Here is a 17,971-nt window from a genome sequence, read left to right as displayed (position 1 = left end):
CTGTGGTTGGAGACGGCAATTAATTATGCCGTGTAATTAGATAAAGAATATTCATTTTTCATTAATGATGGTAAACTCTTGCTCTGCGGCTGAGTTGCGTATGTTTTAATTAAGCGGGGCTCCTGAAAGCCGCGTGGCTCCTTTGCGAGGGCTCCCTCTTATAATGAACAGTCACTTAGAATTTTAAGAAGTGAAGGATTCCTTCCCCGAGTTAATTACCTCAAAATTAGCTTAATCACAGCTCATTTAAACTTATCTAAACAACAGTGCAAGGAGTTCCAGGAAACAGAGGTTCTGATTTTGCTTGGTAGAGTCAAAAAAAGTCCTAATAGGGCTTCCCTGGTGGCGCAGTGGTTGAGAGTCCGCCTGCTGATGCGGCGGACACGGGTTCGTGCCCCGGTCTGGGAAGATCCCACGTGCTGCGGAGCGGCTGGGCCCGTGAGCCATGGCCGCTGAGCCTTCGCTTCCGGAGCCTGTGCGAGAGGCCACAACAGTGAGAGGCCGCGTACCGGGAAAAAAAAAAAAAAAAAAAAAAAAAAGTCCTAATAACATAAAAGTCCCCTCTGGTGGGAAGCAGTGACTCCTGACTCCACCAGCTGAGGCGTGCTCAGAGCCAGAACGTTCTCAGCATTGGAGCGTTGAACCAGGAGTAGGGACATTTGGCCTCTTCCGCAGTCAACAGCCCCTCTATGGCCACCTGAGCTCCTGGGGGTGTGGGGTGCTGAGGACCCCTCTCCTGGCTGCCCCAGAGGGAGGACAAAGCCCCAGGCCTAGGGCCCTGACTGCCCCTCCCACCCCAAATACCCCATGCCTCCACATTCACGCTCAACCTGGGGGTGGGGGGTGTGGTCAAGTCTGGCCCCTCCCTACTGGGCATGTACGGACCAGCATGTCTGTGCTGAGGAGGTGACCAGGTCCTGGAGAAGCACAGGCTCTGGGGGCCAGGAATTCCACCTGCAACTCTCTGCACACACGTCTCATGCCCAGCACAATGGCTGGCAGCCCGATGGGCACTCAGGAAGGAAAGAAGGAAGGACCAACCATGTGGCCCTAGGATGCAGAGCTAGCATCAATAGAGAAACTGCCAGATCCTTGCTTCCTACAAGAACAGGACTCTCTTCCATTAGGAAAGTCAGGCTGGGCTGTCCCCAGAGAACATTTACGGAGGCCTCACTGTGTGCCAGGCACTGGGCTAAGTCCTTTATATCAAGTATCTCATTTAATCCTGCAGCATAAGGAAGGTTATTATCCTCACAGGTGGGAAAACCGGCACAAAGAGGTGACAGAACTTGCCCAAGGTCACAATGGTAATAAATAGCAGGATTTAAACCAGACAGTCGGGCTCCAGAGCCTCCCTAAGGAGGGGTAAGTTCCCTAGCCTGGGGGTATGCAAGCAAGCTGGAGGGCCACAGCCTGAGGATGCTCTGGAGGGGAGCCCCATGTTGGAATGGAGAAGAGGGAAGACGGAGTGACTCATGGACCTCTGTTGTGTTGTAGGTTGGAAGGATTTGGGGCATCAGGCGTGTCCACCTGCCCTGCGGACACTGTTTAATCCTACTGGGTGGTTCAGAAGGGGACAGGAGCAAGCCCTGCAGATAAGCACCTGCCCGCAGGGACGGTGCCGGCCATCAGGAGGCTGCAGCCCTCCCTCCCTGTGCAACAGCCAGGGACCTCCTGAGTGGAGGAGGCTGGGAAATTATTTAAATGCATCCTCTGTTCCATACAATTGGCTTTCCTTTGCCAACTCTCTGTTGGGGTGGGAATGTGAGAAAAGCCTGGAAGGGGCATGAGCCATCATAAAACACTTCCTGAAATAAGCGGCCCCTCCCTGCTGTAGAGATAAATAACTCTGGCAGCCCCTGGCTCCCTGTCCCTTCTGTTCAATCCCAGGTCACCCTGGCTCACCAAAGGACCCAGTAGCTCCTGGCAAGGGTCCAGAACCTCCCAGACATTACCTGTCCCCTCCTCCATCCCTCCCCCCACAGGAGAGGTGGCACCACTGCCGAGACACCATGTAATTCCGGCTGTCACTGCCCTAATTACACCCCACAATCCTCCCGCCAGCACCGTGCGCCCTGCACCGCCTGCATAATGGGCCTTTTTTTTAAAAGACACTCTCCTTTTCACAGCTGCCTTTTGAAGGTGAACAATCTCACACAATGTGGCTTAATGACAGCACCACTCGGTGAATCCCAGCCCCCAGCCCTCTTCCTTTCTCTCTCCCTCCCCCTCTCTCTCTTTCTCTCTCTCTCTCTCTCTTCTTTACTTGATAATCATCATAATTGTCATAATCACCCTGGAGTTAAGAGGAAAGCACCTGGGACATTTCAATCAATTACGGAGTCACCTAATAAAAGGTCAGGATGGTCTGTGTGAGAAGGAGGCTGCAGGGAGGGAGGCCTACACACAATCACACACGAGTGAGTACAGTCAGGCATGTGCACACGGTACACACACCACATACCAGGCCCTGAAGGCTGACAGTCGGGAAGTCACAGAAGGGCACAATTTCCCCTTGATGCCTCAGAACAAAGAGCAAGGTCAGATCCCCCAGGAGAGACCCAAAGACCCCACCCACCCCAAGCCCTATGATGAGCAAAAAGCCCTTCTTTCTGGCCAAAACATAGTGCGGGGAGCCTCAGAGCAGAGCTCAAGAGGGCAGGTATTAGAGGCCAGTTCCTTGTAATTGGGTCCCTTTTTAGCCCCTCTCCAGCTCCCTGTTTAATCTCTCTAAGCCTTGACACACTCATCTGGAAAATGGAAAGCAAACTGACCCACCAGAAGGTTCTGGGGAGGACTAAATGTTCAGACCACATATCAAAAATGATCTCCGGGTTAATATCTATCCTAGTATATTAATTTATTTCCTTCACAGAATTTATGACAATCTGAAAACACATTGTGTGTGTGTGTATGTATATATACATTGTATGTTTATGGGTGTGTGTGTGTGTGTATATACATTGTATGTTTATGGGTGTGTGTGTGTGTGTGTGTGTACATATATATTCAATTGTTTAATGCACATCTTCTACACTGGCTGTCAGATCCTTGAGGGCAGCTGTATTCAGAGTCACTGCAAGGTTTAAGAGTAAAAACTCCAGAGCTAAATTTGCCGAATTCACATCTGGCTCTACCACCTATTTGGCTGTGCGAACTCACGTAAATTATTCAACCTCTCTGTGGCTCACATCTTGACATCTGTAAAATGGGGATAATAGTACTTACCTTCAGGGTTGTTGTGAGAATTAAATAATATATTATCCATAGACGGCTTAGAATGGTGCTGGCTATATTAAACACTACGTTGTTTGGTTGTAACATTATCCCAAACACCTCAAACAGTGTCTGACATGGTACAAATGCTCAATAAATATTTGTGGAGTGGATAACACATGTCTAGTGCTTAGTACTGAGAGTCCATTTTTTTATTTTATTTTTTGGCCACACCGCGCAGCATGGGGAATCTTAGTTCCCCGACCAGGGATCGAACCCATGCCCCCTGCATCGGGACCCCGAAATCTTAACCACTGGACTGCCAGAGAAGTCCCATGAGTTCAGTACGTGGTCAGCATTCAGTAAGCTTCAGCTGTTATTACCATCTTCATCACCATTATTATTACTACTGGGTACAGTTCTCCCCCTCCCCACTTCCTCAGGGACAGCTGTCCCCATTGCTCAGAGGAGGAGTTGAGGCCAGCAATGGCTTTCCAGGAAAGTCCTGCCAGACTGGGGCAGCCAGGACTCACCCCTGTCCTCCTGGCCTCTGAGCTTCCCCTACTTGGAAGCCAGGCAGAGCCGCTGGTTCTGGAGGTGTTTAATAAACAAACGTGCCACGGCTGCGCTTGTGGCCCTCCCGCAGATACCCACCCCACGTCCCGCCAAAGCCTGGAGTCAGATCTGCTTTTGATGTGTTGGCGCCTCCTGGGCTCTGAGATGGAGAGGCCGAGCCATCTGCCACCAGCCCCGGGCTGTCGAGAGGGAGCCAAGCCAGCAAGAAGCGGGCGCAGGGTGTGAGGGCCTGTGCCCCTCCAAGCCAGGGCCGGCTGTCTCTCCAGCAGGGCAGGGGTGGATCTGGAAGGGCTCGGACCCCAGATCCACCACCACCCACCCACCTGTTGGGCCCAGCAGGCCTGGTGCCTGCCCGTCTCAGTGAAGCATGAGCTGTCAGCCCACTCGGCAAATAGCAGAGGCCAACCCAGCTTCGGGCAGAAGCGGGTGGGGCCTTGGCCAGTGCCTGGTACCAGGACCTATCAGGAAAGTTCTAAATGGGTGGAGTAAGAGGCAGAACCCATAGATGCCCCCTAACCAAAACTAACAGATCAAAGCAAATAAGGTCAAGGTGGGATTTTAGATGCCCTAAAAAAATGGAGATTTTGGTACCATTCCCCTCTCCCACCATAAAATTCAAAATAAATTTTGATTTTTGGGAATGACACAAAATTTACAGGAATTACAAAGGCATGATGGCTCGGGTCATGGGCTCTGGAGCCAGGCTGCTTGGGTTTAAAGCCTGACTCTGGGCAAGTTACTTGAATTCTCTGTGCCTCAGTTTCCTCATCTTTGAAGTGGAGGTGATGACACCAGGATACTTCGTAAAATGGTTGTGAGGATTAAGGGGATGATATAAACTAACCGAATAGAACAAAACCTCTTTGTGAAATAATAGTGAAAGCTTATTAAAGGTTACAAATATTCTTATGCTTTTTGAAATGAAAATATATGCTTTCCATGTTTTTAGGTTGCAAAATTCTGGACTGGTTCATTGACGCTGAAGGTTTTGCCTTGTGTGCCCCCTAACCACCCACCCCCGCTCGTGGCTGCCTGAAGCACATGCTCAGGTTTGCCCATGAAGAAATCACTGCCTGCCAGCACCACCATGACCCTCCGAGGCCAGCAGCTGGCATGCTGCCGGAATCAGGGCTGCAAAGACCTGGGGGATGGGGGAATCAGCAGGGCCCCTGGGGCCCGGGGCCAGTGTCCAGGCACTGAGACTGGGCAGCGAGGACAGGAACAAAGCCCTCCCTAGATAAGCTTCGGGGCCAAGCAGTCCCCACGACGGGGGTGCAGTGGGGGTCCATTTGCCAGAACAAAGCACAGGAACATCATGGCGGAGAAGAGGGCTCAAAGTGGCCCAAGGGTGCGAGGCTTCAATCCCTTCTGGCTGGGTGGGAGCAGGGTTTGCCCAGGCTCAGCTGAGGGGAGAAGATGCAGTCCAGAGCAGGCAAAGGATGCTCTGTTCTCCTCCTTCCTCCTGGGTCCCCTTCAGAGCAGCCGATGGGACACAGGGGACTTAGCTCTATCTTGAAGTACTGGGAAAATCAGATATATTTTTTTTAACATCTTTACTGGAGTATAATTGCTTTACAATGGTGTGTTAGTTTCTGCTTTATAACAAAGTGAATCAGTTATACATATACATATGTTCCCATATCTCTTCCCTCTTGCGTCTCCCACCCTCCCACCCTCCCTAAAATACTTTGGTTTAATATCAAATGAATAGAAGTAGTTTTGAATTTAAAATTGATTTTTAAAAATGAATTGTTACAAGATCACAACTCTAAGACGACTCTGGAATACTATGAAGCTTAGTTTGTTACAAGATTGCTCATTATTTCAGTGGTTTCCTAGTCAAAATCTTCAGTGTCTTCTATTGTTTGTTGCCCCTCCCCTTCCCCCTCTAACTGTTTTCCTCCACTTCCAAGTAAGAAAGGGGATGGCAATGTATGAGCCATCTCTCACTGCTCTGTGTTTCCTTGAAAAATCAATAAAGGGCAACAGTGGATTATACTTTACATCATAACCCATTTCCACTACTTGCATGTAGCAATATCAAATATGCATTTTGGCAAGGGTGAGGTGGGGTTTACTATTATAAGCCCAGAAGGCATTCCATCAGGTTGCCTGCTAGTCACATGTACATTTCATGAACATATGGAGGGGTTCTGATGACAAGGATCACTAATTAGACAGGTTAGGATCTGGCTAGAGAGGAAGAAGGCCAGTGCGGTTGAGGTTGGCCTTATATCTTTGTCAACACTGACAGTGACTCCCTTGACAAATAGCAATGGCTTAGTCCATATAGCTTGTTAATTAGCAGTCAGCTAAAATTCTCTGGAGGTACTGCAGGCCAAAGGAGTTCCATATTTCTAGTGCAGGGATAATAAATGTCTGGCATATCACTCCCAATTCCCATGCCCAGGACAGATGTCACTAATAAATCATACTTTTCCTTACTAAGTGTGGATGTGGCTTTAGAGTCTTTCTCAATAGAATAGCACTCAAGGTAGCTACAACCAATTATCTGACTGGCATGACTGATACAATTTATCTGCTATATTCCTGTCAGGTAACTTCCTCATTTCCTGGGATTAGAACCATGGACTGCTATTAGTCCATGTGTTATAATCCTAACACCATACACAAAAATAAATTCACAATGGGTTAAAGACCTACATGTAAGGCCAGACACTATCAAACTCTTAGAGGAAAACATAGGCAGAACACTCTATGACATAAATCACAGCAAGATCCTTTTTGACCCATCTCCTAGAGAAATGGAAATAAAAACAAAAATAAACAAATGGGACCTAATGAAACTTAAAAGCTTTTGCACAGCAAAGGATACCATAAACAAGACCAAAAGACATCCCTCAGAATGAGAGAAAATATTTGCAAATGAAGCAACTGACAAAGGATTAATCTCCAAAATTTACAAGCAGCTCATGCAGCTCAATAACAAAAAAACAAACAACCCAATCCAAAAATGGGCAGAAGACCTAAATAGACATTTCTCCAAAGAAGATATACAGATTGCCAACAAACACATGAAAATCAGATTTTTATAGTCACTCTTGGATTGGTATAGTAATTAAGCACTCAAAAGGAGAGATATCTGCTGAGAATAGCTTCTGGATTGTCAGCCCAGCCCACTCCGTCTGGGCTACTGGGGGCTCCTGGCAGCCACGTGGGCTGCAACCATTATTCTGTGCCCTCCACCCAACCAGTCACAAGTTGGTGTTGGCGGGAGGAGGGGGACTTCACCTCGCCATGGCCAACTGGAATCATTCTTCAAGAACTTCGAGTTGGAACAGAGGGACTTTCAGCTCCTTCTGAAGTGTTGGTTTTGTTCCATGTAACCTCCAGAGCTTCAGGGGCCAAGTTCTCTGCCATGTGGACCAGAGAGGCAGCACATCCATTCACATCCATCACATTCCAGGGGCCACGGTCTTCCCATCCAGCTCCATCCTGCTACTGCCATCCAAACTCCCAGACGGCACTCTGCCACCTCCAGCGCAGGTACACACACAAACGCACAGCGCACAAGCGTACACATGCACGACGGAGGCTCACCTTCCTTCTTCCAGAAGTACCACTTCCACTTCTCTCTCCTAGTAGCTCCCCGTCACCTAGTGGATACCTGGCTGTTTCCTCTCCTGGCATTCAAGGCCCTTCACAGCTTGGCCCCTTCTCTTGGCCCAGCATCTCCCACCTCCCTGACACAGGCCCTGTGGTCCAGCTCAGCTCACTTGTCACCTTTGGGCAGCCTGTGTTCAGCTGGCTCCCCGCCTCCCCGGCCCCAAATACCACCTGAACCTGTAAATCCACCCCTGGCCCTCAGAGTCCCTAAGCCCATGTTCCTTCCTTTGGGCACAGAAATGTGATGACGGGACTTCCATCTTTCCATGGCACATCTCTGCCACTGTAAGCCCTCCAGGGCAAGTGCTTGGTCCTTCCAGACTTCAAGAGCTCTCAAAGAAAGAAAGAAAATCACAGAACAGTAAGTATAGTATAGTCCTATTTGTGCAAAAAACAAGCAAACAAAAAATGAATGTAGGTTTGGATGAGTATATAGGTGAGTAGATATGTCTGTGAGTGTATATGAGTGTGTGTATGTGTGTGTGCTCACCTGCACACAGGTGGACAAAAACAGTCTGGCAGTCCACCATCAAACTTTTTTTTTCAATCGATCGGCTGACTATATTGACAAGATACTGATTGGTTACATGTTGAAGAAAACATACACTACAAAACACAGGGAAAGTTGGTTCCATCCCCTCCCACTCCCCTCCTTACCTACCCACCCCCAAATACTCATCATCACGACACAATCAAATTTTTGACATTGTTTCTGAAGAGTGAGGCAGGAGATAGAGATGGAGAAACTTTCATTGTTTACTTTTTTTTTAATGTTTGAATTTGTAATTGCAAGTACATATCATTTGCAATTTTTTTCTTTAAAAAACAAAAACAGAGCCCTTCATAGGGAGCCAGAAGATTTGGGTTCCAGTCCTGGCCCTGCCATTAACTCACTGTGTGACCTACGGCAATTCCTTGCCCTCTCTTGACTTCAGTTTCTCCTTCCACAGGAGATGGGGGCTGGCTCTAGACCCATGCTTTTCAGAGGTTCTGAGGTGGCTGTGCAGAGCGAGAGGATGCCAGGCAGCTGGGCTGTGGTCCCTCGTCCCCGCATCACCTGATCTGGCCCTTTACTCCTTTGTCAGTTTTACAAATTAAATTTCCAGTTCTTCAGCCAGGCATTGGACAACCACCACAGTAAGTAATGAGGCACTCCAGGTGGGTTTTAGATGGAATTGACAAGTCAGATCTATACAAAAAGAAGGCACCCGTACATCGTTGGTAGGAATATAAAATGGAAAACAGCTTGGCAGTTCCTCAAAAAGTTAAACATAGACTTACCATCTGACTCAGCAATTCCACTCCTAGGTATATACCCAAAAGGGCTGAAAACAGGTACTCAGGCAAGCTCTTGTACATGAATAGCAGCACTATTCACAACAGCCAAAAGATGGAAATACCCAAATGTCCATCATCGGAGGAGTAGATAAACAAATTGTGGTATATACATACAATAGAATATATTCAGCCACGAAAAAGAATGAAGAACTGACACAGGCTACAACGTGGATGAACCTCAAAAACATTACATTCAGCAAAAGAAGCCAGTCACGACAAGTCATATATTGTATGGCTCCAATTATATGACTGTCCAGAAGGGGGTAAAACCATAGAGACAGAACACAGATGGGTGGTTGTCAGGGGCTGGGAGGAGGGGAGAATAGGGACCAACTGCTAAATGGGCATGAGGTTTTCTTTGGAAAACCTTCAGGTGATGGGAAAAAGACTTTTTCTTTGGATGATGGAAGTGTTTTGGAACTAGATCCAGGTGGTGGTCGCACAACCTTGTGAACGTACTAAACGCCACTGAACTGTTTGCTTTAAAACGGTTTGTTCTATGGTACGTGAATTTCACCTCGACGAATGTTTTAAAAGGCAGGCAACCTTGTGGTGGCAGGGGGTCTGGATTGGAGGGGCACTGAGCTGCGGTCTGCAGGCTGTGGAGAGGCAGCAGGAGAGAGACCACGAGGCCAGAGGCTGTGGGGACCGGCAGGTGGTGGACGTAGGGGACAGCTGGCAAGGTGTTATCACCCTGTGGGGACCTGAGGGACGGTTGCAGAGCCTGAGGAGGGGGAACCACCAGCTTTTCCCAGCTTCAGAGAGGGTCAAGGGGAACAAGGGCAGAGAGAACCCAGAGACGTGGGGGTGGCAAGGGCCGCTTGAAGAGCAGTCAGGGGTGTTCCCAACAATCTCCTTGTCCCGCAGGCTCTGTCCTGAGCACACCAGCCTAAGGCAGGACTCGGAGTCTGGCAGGGAGCCCCCAGCTGCTCCACCCCAAACCAGGGAGGGAACCCCAATCACAGCCGTGCCTTCTTTCCCTGAGGGCCCCAGCCCAGCGCCAGGATGCACGGGACAAATCTACCCACGTGGCTCAGGGAAGAGAGGTGGGTCCTCTTTCCTGGGTCCCCAGGGCACGTTGTGGGGCCTCGGTACGGCCCGTTACACAGTCTAGGAGAACGTGGGCCTCCAGAGAGCGAGAGATTTCTATGGGAGGTAAGGGGAGAGCATTCTGGAGAGGCCCTCAGAGGTGACCTAGACCACCCATCCTTGAAAAGATGAGGTGCCCATCGGACCCGGAGGGCAGGGACAGACTGGGGTTGCACGGATTACCGTGGGAGGAGGATGGGAGGGGTGCCTTGAGGGGCTGCTACACGGTGCCAGGGGTCTGCGGCTGGGGAGGGTCTTATTCATTCTACAGACAGTCACTGAAAGCCTCCAGGTGCCTGAGGCCCCAGGGACAGAGGCCCCCTCCTTCAAAGAGCCCACAGCCCTAAAGCTGGACTGAGTGGAGGCTCAGGGCACGAGGAAGGCAGAGCTGAGAGTCGACTTTGCCCGTGCAAACGGTTTTCACCTACCGAGTGCCCTCAGGTAGATTTCTTTACCTTCACTCCGGGTGTGCGCACGCGTGTTTGCTGCGCGTTTCCCCACCAGCTCGTACACTCTGCGTCCGCAACATCTCGGCATCCTTTGACTTCCTCTCTCCTACAGCCCCACCCGTCCCACAAGCACGCAGTAGGTGCTCAGGGCAGAGGTGAGGACACAGTACAGTGTATGGTTAGGTGTCTAACCTTTAGAATCAGCCAGACCGGCATGCAAATCCTAGCCCTCAACGTGCGATCTTGAATCGCTATATTTGTTACTGTGGTTTGGTGGTCCGATCCTCCTAGCCCCTTCCCCAGGGTGAAGGGGACCCTCTTCCGAGAGACTGATGAAAGGTCCTACAACCCTCCTTCCCCTGTTACAGGGAAGAACCCTATGAGGACGTCTGATCTCCCCACTCCATGCCATCCTCCCTCCCTCGGGCCCTCCCAGGGTTCCCACACATAGGGTGAGCAGGGGACCGAAATCCAGCCCACCCTCCATGACCACCCTGGGCCCCGCCCTGGCACAGGGCTGCAATCCTCAGAAGAAAAGTTCTTTTCCTAATTTGCCCAAAGCCATCACAATGAGACCCCAGCCCAGGCCTGGGCCAGGACAGAGGGCGTTTACACGTGTCCTTACCCGAGACACGGAGACACATACAACACACACCCGGAAGAGCTCTAGCCTCTCAAGTGAACTGGAAGCTCATTATCTGGACACAGTCCCAGCCAACCCAGAGAAACCCCATCCAAAGGCACCCCCTCAGGGCTGGGCTGAGCTGCTAGACCCACAAGAGTCACAAGCAAAAGCCATCACAAACACTCGGAGGTGGGTCTCCAGGAATCCAAGCTCCCCAGCATCAAGCAACACACCTCGCTGTGGTTGCCCCGGGCGTAGCTGCCTCCGCTCTAGACTGTTGGCCTCCCAAGGGCAGGGAGGGTGTGTCTTTCCTCTCCTGCCTCCCCGTGCCCCGCACAAGCCCAACTCAGCACGTGGTCAGCGTGGCCAGAAGGGCAGGTCCTGGAGCCTACCGGTCAGGGTTCAAATACGAACTCTACCACTATTTGCTGTGACCCTGGGCTTCACACCTCCCTGAGCCGTGGTTTTCTCACCTATTAAATATAGCTAATAATTGTACTCATCTCTTAGGCTTGTTGCAAGGATTAAAAGAGATGAGGCATATCAAGCGCCTGACACAGGGTGTAGCACACAGTAAGTGCTCAATATAGGTGAGATATTATTATTATTATTATTATTACTACTACTCCTGCTATGACTATTATCACTGCAGTCCACGCTGACTTCTGAACTTCTGATTTCACAAAATTATAGACTCTTGTATCTGGAAGGGCTTCACTTTCACATAAGGAAACTGGTGCTCAGAGAGGTTAAGAGACTTGAGCAAGATCACACAAATTTGCCTTTAGTGAGAAACTATGTCCACGGCGACATCCCAGAATTCTTTCTCACCTGCCTGCTCATCCTGTCTTCAGATCATCCATAGTTTTTTTTTATTGCTTAACTTCCTCATCGGTGGGTGTGCAGGAGCATGTATTTGTGTTTGGGTGTGCACGTGTGCAAATACACACAGGTTTCTGTGCACACTCAGGTGTGTGCGCTTGCACTTGTATGGGTGGTTGTGTTTCCGTGTGTGTTTGTACTAGTGTGTAGGTGAGTGCGAGCACGTGCCCTCGAACACGCGGATAAGCGTGGACGCCTGTGGGAAGGTTTCGCTGTGTGCACGTAGTATGTGTGTATAGCCCTTTGGGCGTGACTTTCCTCCCCAACATGATGGTAGGATCATCGAAGGCAGGGTTGTGTCCGTCACCTCTTAGTAACCTCACTGTGCTTGGCACAGTGCCTGGCTTGCAACAAGCCTCAATAAACACAAGTGCGCTAGAAGGGGGTGTGTGTACCCCCTAGGAGAGTGGAGAGGATTTTCGCCTCTTCAGCAATCTTTTACACTGAGCTCAGCAGTTATGGGAAGGGCACTCCCCCCGAAGCCCCATCCAGCTGGGCCATCCCGTGCCTTCCCTGAATCAGGCAGTAAGTGCAAAACAGCTGGCTGCAACCCTCCCCATGGGATGAGATGAAGTGGGTGCCCAGGGACATGCCCCCAGCCTGAGGGTGGCTGCTTAAGCGGCAGTAAAGGAAACAAAAGATGAAATACATCAGCCACTGGCAGCCATAAAAAGAGCAAAATCGCTCAGCAGAAAGCCATGCGCTATCCATCATCCGGCCCTTCTCCACTTCAGCTACTGAAGCAAGAGGGTTTTTTAATGCCCTTCAATTCATTTGCATTTGCACTGCCACTCTTTTACGGTATCGGGGTTGGGGGGGGGTTGCCAAGAAGATCTGAGTGGTTTTTTAAAGACGTTGATAAACCGTTTCCGCCAGGGAATAAAAGTTTTGGGGGGAAAGGGAAAAGAAAGTTTTCGGAAATAATGCATTCCGTTTGCAGAGTGACGGGTAAGTGATTCTGCAGATGTACTGGCACCATAAAACTGAGGGAGGAGTTTGACCCAAATGTGTTCTGTGTTGGTGAGAAGAGCAATTCATTTGTTTTGCAGCTGAGTTGAGACCTGAGTTGTAGGCAGTCACTGAGAAGAGTTTCAAAGGCAGCCTGCATCCTGTGTGTGACCAGGGCTTGTGACCCCCAAGACACATACACACTGTCAAGGTCTCTGAGCCTTCCAGGCTCCTCCAGGAATCCCCACTCGCTTTGAAAGTGCTGCAGTAAATGATTCCACAGAGGGGGATTCTCCTTCCCTTTCAGTGCTCTGAGAACCTAAGCAAATAATCAGGTCCGACCAACACAGTCCCTTACCAATCCAACACCATTCCTTACACTCTTGCAACACTTACCTAAGCACTACCACATGACCTAGTTTTGCAGCCAAACTCTGGCTTCATGACCTTGGGCAAGCCCTTTCTGCAGTCTGGGTTTCGATTTCTGCATCAAGCTAGTGAACATACTGGTCTAAATGTTTAGTCTGCTAAAGGAATCAGGTATTATCATTCCCGTGTCATAGGCAACTGAGGCTCAGAGAAAGGAAGTTGCTTGTCCAGTAAGGTAAAAGTAAGCACTAGAACACACCTGGTTAAAGTAGGGACCAGAACATGGGCTTCCTGATCCTCAGGTAATGGCTTTCTCCTTCCTCCCTTCCATTTATGGAATACGTGCCAAATGTCAGGCAGTTGTCCACTACCTCCCTGCCTTCTGGAACCTGGGGGGAGGAGAGAGGGAGAGAGATGGAGTAATGCCAGTGAATCCTTGTCCTATTGAGAAGACTGCAGACCGCACCAAAAGACCTCCCAATCAAAAAAAAGCATTTAGTCCCTCACTCCTTAATCCCAAGTGAGTTGTTCCAGATTCTCTCAGTCTGATCTTTATACTCATTACAGATGTCCATACATGAAGGCATGGTAGACAGCTTCTAAATGTGTTGGTCGGACCAGCACCAGAAAGATTCCTTTGCCCCCAAAATAGCTGCCCTGACCCTATCGCCCTGTCTAACATTCCCACAATGAGCCATACCTATGGGTCAAGGCACTGAAGGTACAGTGAAAACTCAAGTGGCATATCATTGGAGGAATATAATAACTCACAACTCTCTGCCCATTGCCCAAAAGGGCTAGAGGGGATGCTTAAGGGACAAGGGTGTCTGAGATATGGAGAGGCTTACAGCACCTGTGATGGACAACTTGGGTATCCAGTACTGGTGGCACGGGAGAGACTGAAATGGGGGGATGGGGTAATGCCAAGACAAGGGGAGTCAGCATTCCAGCATAAGAAGCAGCTAATAATAATGGTCATTATTTATTGAGCTCTTACTATGTTCCATCATTTACCTGTTTAATCTCATTTGACCTTCACAACAACATGCTAGGAGGTCATTTCTAATCATCCCCCTTTTACAAAAAATGAAACTGAGACTCAGAGAGGTTAAGTAACATGCCAAAGTCACACAGCTAGCAAGTTACAGTAGAGCCAGGATTCAAGTCTTGTAATCCAACTCCACGGCTGTACTTTTGCCAGCTCAGTACACGACCACATCATAGGATCATATGTTGTGGCAGACACAAGTAAGTGCTGGCTAGAGATCCTTAGGTGCCTGTCCTGTGAAGTCTGCCCCCTGAGCATTTCCAGATTCTAATTCATGATCTTCCCCTCTTATCCACAAACTCTTGTATCTCTCCTCTAACCCAAGGCTCCCTGGGAGTCAAACTCGACCCCTCCCTCTCGCTCACCCTCACATCTGATCACTCACCAAGCCCTGTCTCATCTATCTCCTAGAGAACCTCCCTCCCTGTCTGGATGGCTCAGGCCCAGGGGGGCTCCTTGGCTCTCCTGTCCATTTTCCTCTCTTGCAGGCCCCAGAGACCTGCCTGCAGCTTCCCACCCAGGCAACCTCAGGCCCTGGAATGGGATCTTCCACCACGCACCTCACTGATCGTGGACCAGAAAGTAGCCTGCACAGCATCTTGGAGAGAAACCTGGGCTCTTCCACTTACTAGCTTGTCCACATGAGCGAACAGCTTCCTTTCACAGCCTCAGTTTCCTCATAGGAAACCTCCCATCTGACAGAGAGCCCAGAGGTGGATAAGAGCTGACTGCTGCCTCTGAAGGGCTTAGAGTTCAGCAACAAGACAGATATATGAAAACATAATTAAAACAGTCTGATAAGGCTCTGGAAGGGAAGATTATGAAACAGAACCAACACAAAGGAGGGAGCAATTAGGTAATTAATAATGACAGCTACTGTTTATTGATTACCTATAATGTTCTAGACATTTTACTTAGGAGTTCATCCAATTCTTATGTTGAATGTTCCAAAAAGACGTAATTATCCTACTGCTTAGATAAGAAAGGATAAGCTTGGAGATGTGAAATAACTTTCTCAAGGCTACAGCCAGAATGCCTTTGGGATTTCCAACACTCTTCTTCTTATACTCATAATACAGTCTCATCCATGGCTTCCCTCCAGTGATGTCTGGGTCAGCCTCAGTTTCCCCATTTACCCAGAGAATAGTAAGCATGCAGTAATCTCTCTGTGGCCTCCATTTTCTCATATGTAAAATGGGGATGATAATAATAAAACCAACCACAAAGTGTTGTGCTAAGGACCTAAAGGAGTTAATATATGAAAAGCATTTAGAGCAGTGCGTAGCACACAGTCGGGGCTATATGGTGGTATATTACTTTTAGTAATGTTATTTTTATTGTTATCTCCAAGGGCACCATCTTGTCATGAACCCATGGACCACCCTGGTGACACTGAGGACCCCATCGTCTATGATCATCAAATGATACAGATGAGAGTCTCCTGTACTGACCAAGCTCTGTCTAAGCTGAAGCCTTCAGCCCCCTCCCACCCAACCACTTTAAGCAGGCTTCTCACGCACCCCCATTTCCACCATCAGTGGGAGGTTCCCAGGCCCCTCACACCCCAGGATCACACACCAAGCAAAGGGAGGCCAGAGGGGCCTGGGAGAGGCCAATGTTGAAAGAGGAAGTGTCCCAGGGGTCTAAGGGAGTGAGAAAAGGTGTGCTCTCAGTTCATGAACAAAAACTCTTCTGCTTCCAGAAGCGCTGGGTGTTGGCAGCTTTATCTCTGGCCAACCAAGAGACTCTTGTCAGAAACTGCCCATTCCTGGTGAATTTCAATGAAGTCCAAAGTCCCCTTTGCCCTTTCTGCAAGGAGGAGGAAAGCCATCATTTAAAAGGCAAAAGCTGTTTTCGTTTGGCAAGATATGATAGAGCATGTGCTGCCTTAGGGGACAGGAAAAGAAGGCTGGGGGTCGTCACTACTGCGAGTTACATGCAATGCATGTCCACAGGTTCCCCACTCTGTGCCTTGTCTTGGGTTGGGTTCTCAGATACAGGGAGGCATTGGACACTGTCCCACAAGCAAACAGGCAATTACTAGGCAGAGCAAAATTTACCAGGATAGAGACGTGCACAGAGAGCTCAGCGGGGAGGGAGCAGTGGAATCATAATCCCAGAATGAGACAGACAGGGTTTCACCGAGCAGATAGCATTTGCTAAGGGTCTTGAAAGAAGAATAACAGCTCACCAGGCAAAGAAAAGTGCTGGGATTGGGAGTGGAGGAGGCAAGCCAAACAGAAGAAACAGCATAAGCTAGGACAGTATGTGCATAAAAGCCCAGAATATCTGAAAATGATGTGTGCTGAGAATTTGTTAGAGCACAGGGGAATGGTGAGAAGTGAAACGAAAAGAAGTTGGGACCAGTCTGTAAATTGTTGTACATGCTATGGTAAAAAGAAAAAAAGAAAAAATGTGGATTTCCTCTTTTAAAGGACTGAAGGATTTCAAAAAGGGAAGTGATATGATGCATTGTATGCTAGAAGAAGCATGAAGCATGGATTACAAGAGCTGTAAGAAGGGCCTACTTTTTATTTTTCTAGACTAGAGGTAAAAATGGTCTCAGTTAAGGTCCCCAAAGTGAGGCTGGGGTGGGGTTGGGAGGGCAACAGATGCTGAAGACACTTTAGCTGAGGAATGGGTGAATTATTATAGGGGCATACAGAAGAGGACCTGGGGTCACCCTCAGGGTACAGGCTTGCGATTCTCCAAGACCAGAGGCCTGGAGTTCTGGGCCAGCTGGGATATGGGATCTGAAATCCTAGACTGGCAAGAGGTGGGCTGAGCCGAAGTCCCCAGCCCATATTCCCCTGCATTCAAGATGGCAAAAATATTTCATCCCACATGCCATCTCTGATGGATTGGTGGTGTCTACCTAAATTACTTTTTTGAACAGGATTATAAGACCATATCTGGGCCCGATGGGAAAGAAAGCTCTGATTGATTAGCAACATCTATCACAGGCACTGGGTCGGGAGGGGTAGTACATGTGTCTCATACTTGTTTTCCCTGCCAGGAATTACTGAGATGAGTCTTGGGTGTCTCTCTTGAGCAGCCCAGTTAACAGAGAGCAGCAGGTGTACGTGAAAGTAGGCAGTTATGGCTGGAAGCCATGAGGCTGACAACCTGTGTTCTTAGGACCTTCAGCTAGTGAAATCTAGAGGCACGCCAGGCAGCATCTCCATCTCTGGGACCGGTCCTTGGCACCCTGAACGGTATCTTAGAGACTGTCTTCAGAAACCCATGGGATCCCCCAGACATTGACCAGCTGCTGGACCATTAATAATGCCCAAGTGTTCAGGGGTCAAGAGGTAGAAGCCACAAAAACTAAGAAAGGGCATCATTCTGGTTAGAAACTCTTCACCTGGGACCCATGGATGAGCTACAGGAAGACTGCAAACCCCTTGAAATCATGTACAAATTGTTCTAAGTATGTGCATTTTTCTCAAAGGAGGTCCTTAGCTTTTATCAATCTCTCAAAGAGCTCCATGGCCAAAAAAGGCTTCAATCACTGCTCAAGATGAAGGAGAGCAATGAGATACAAGTGAATTCTGCTGGATAAGGAAGATGAAGCATCTATATCTCAGTAGGAAGTGAACTTCTTGGGGTAGCACCTGTATTCTCAGCTAGTATAATCCACTTAGCCTTAAAAAGCATCCTCCAAATCTGAGGTGCAAACTTGGGACTACTTTTGAGTATCGGGTAGCTTATAAATCCAGGGAGGCTTTTTTTTTTTTTTTTTTTTTTTTTTTTTTTGGGTATGCGGACCTCTCACTGTTATGGCCTCTCCCGTTGCGGAGCACA

The sequence above is a fragment of the Physeter macrocephalus genome, chromosome 3 (assembly GCF_002837175.3).
Source record: "Physeter macrocephalus isolate SW-GA chromosome 3, ASM283717v5, whole genome shotgun sequence".
In the NCBI taxonomy this organism is placed as follows: domain Eukaryota; kingdom Metazoa; phylum Chordata; class Mammalia; order Artiodactyla; family Physeteridae; genus Physeter; species Physeter macrocephalus.
The sequence above is the reverse complement of the archived record's forward strand: the minus strand, read 5'-3'. Positions refer to the sequence as shown.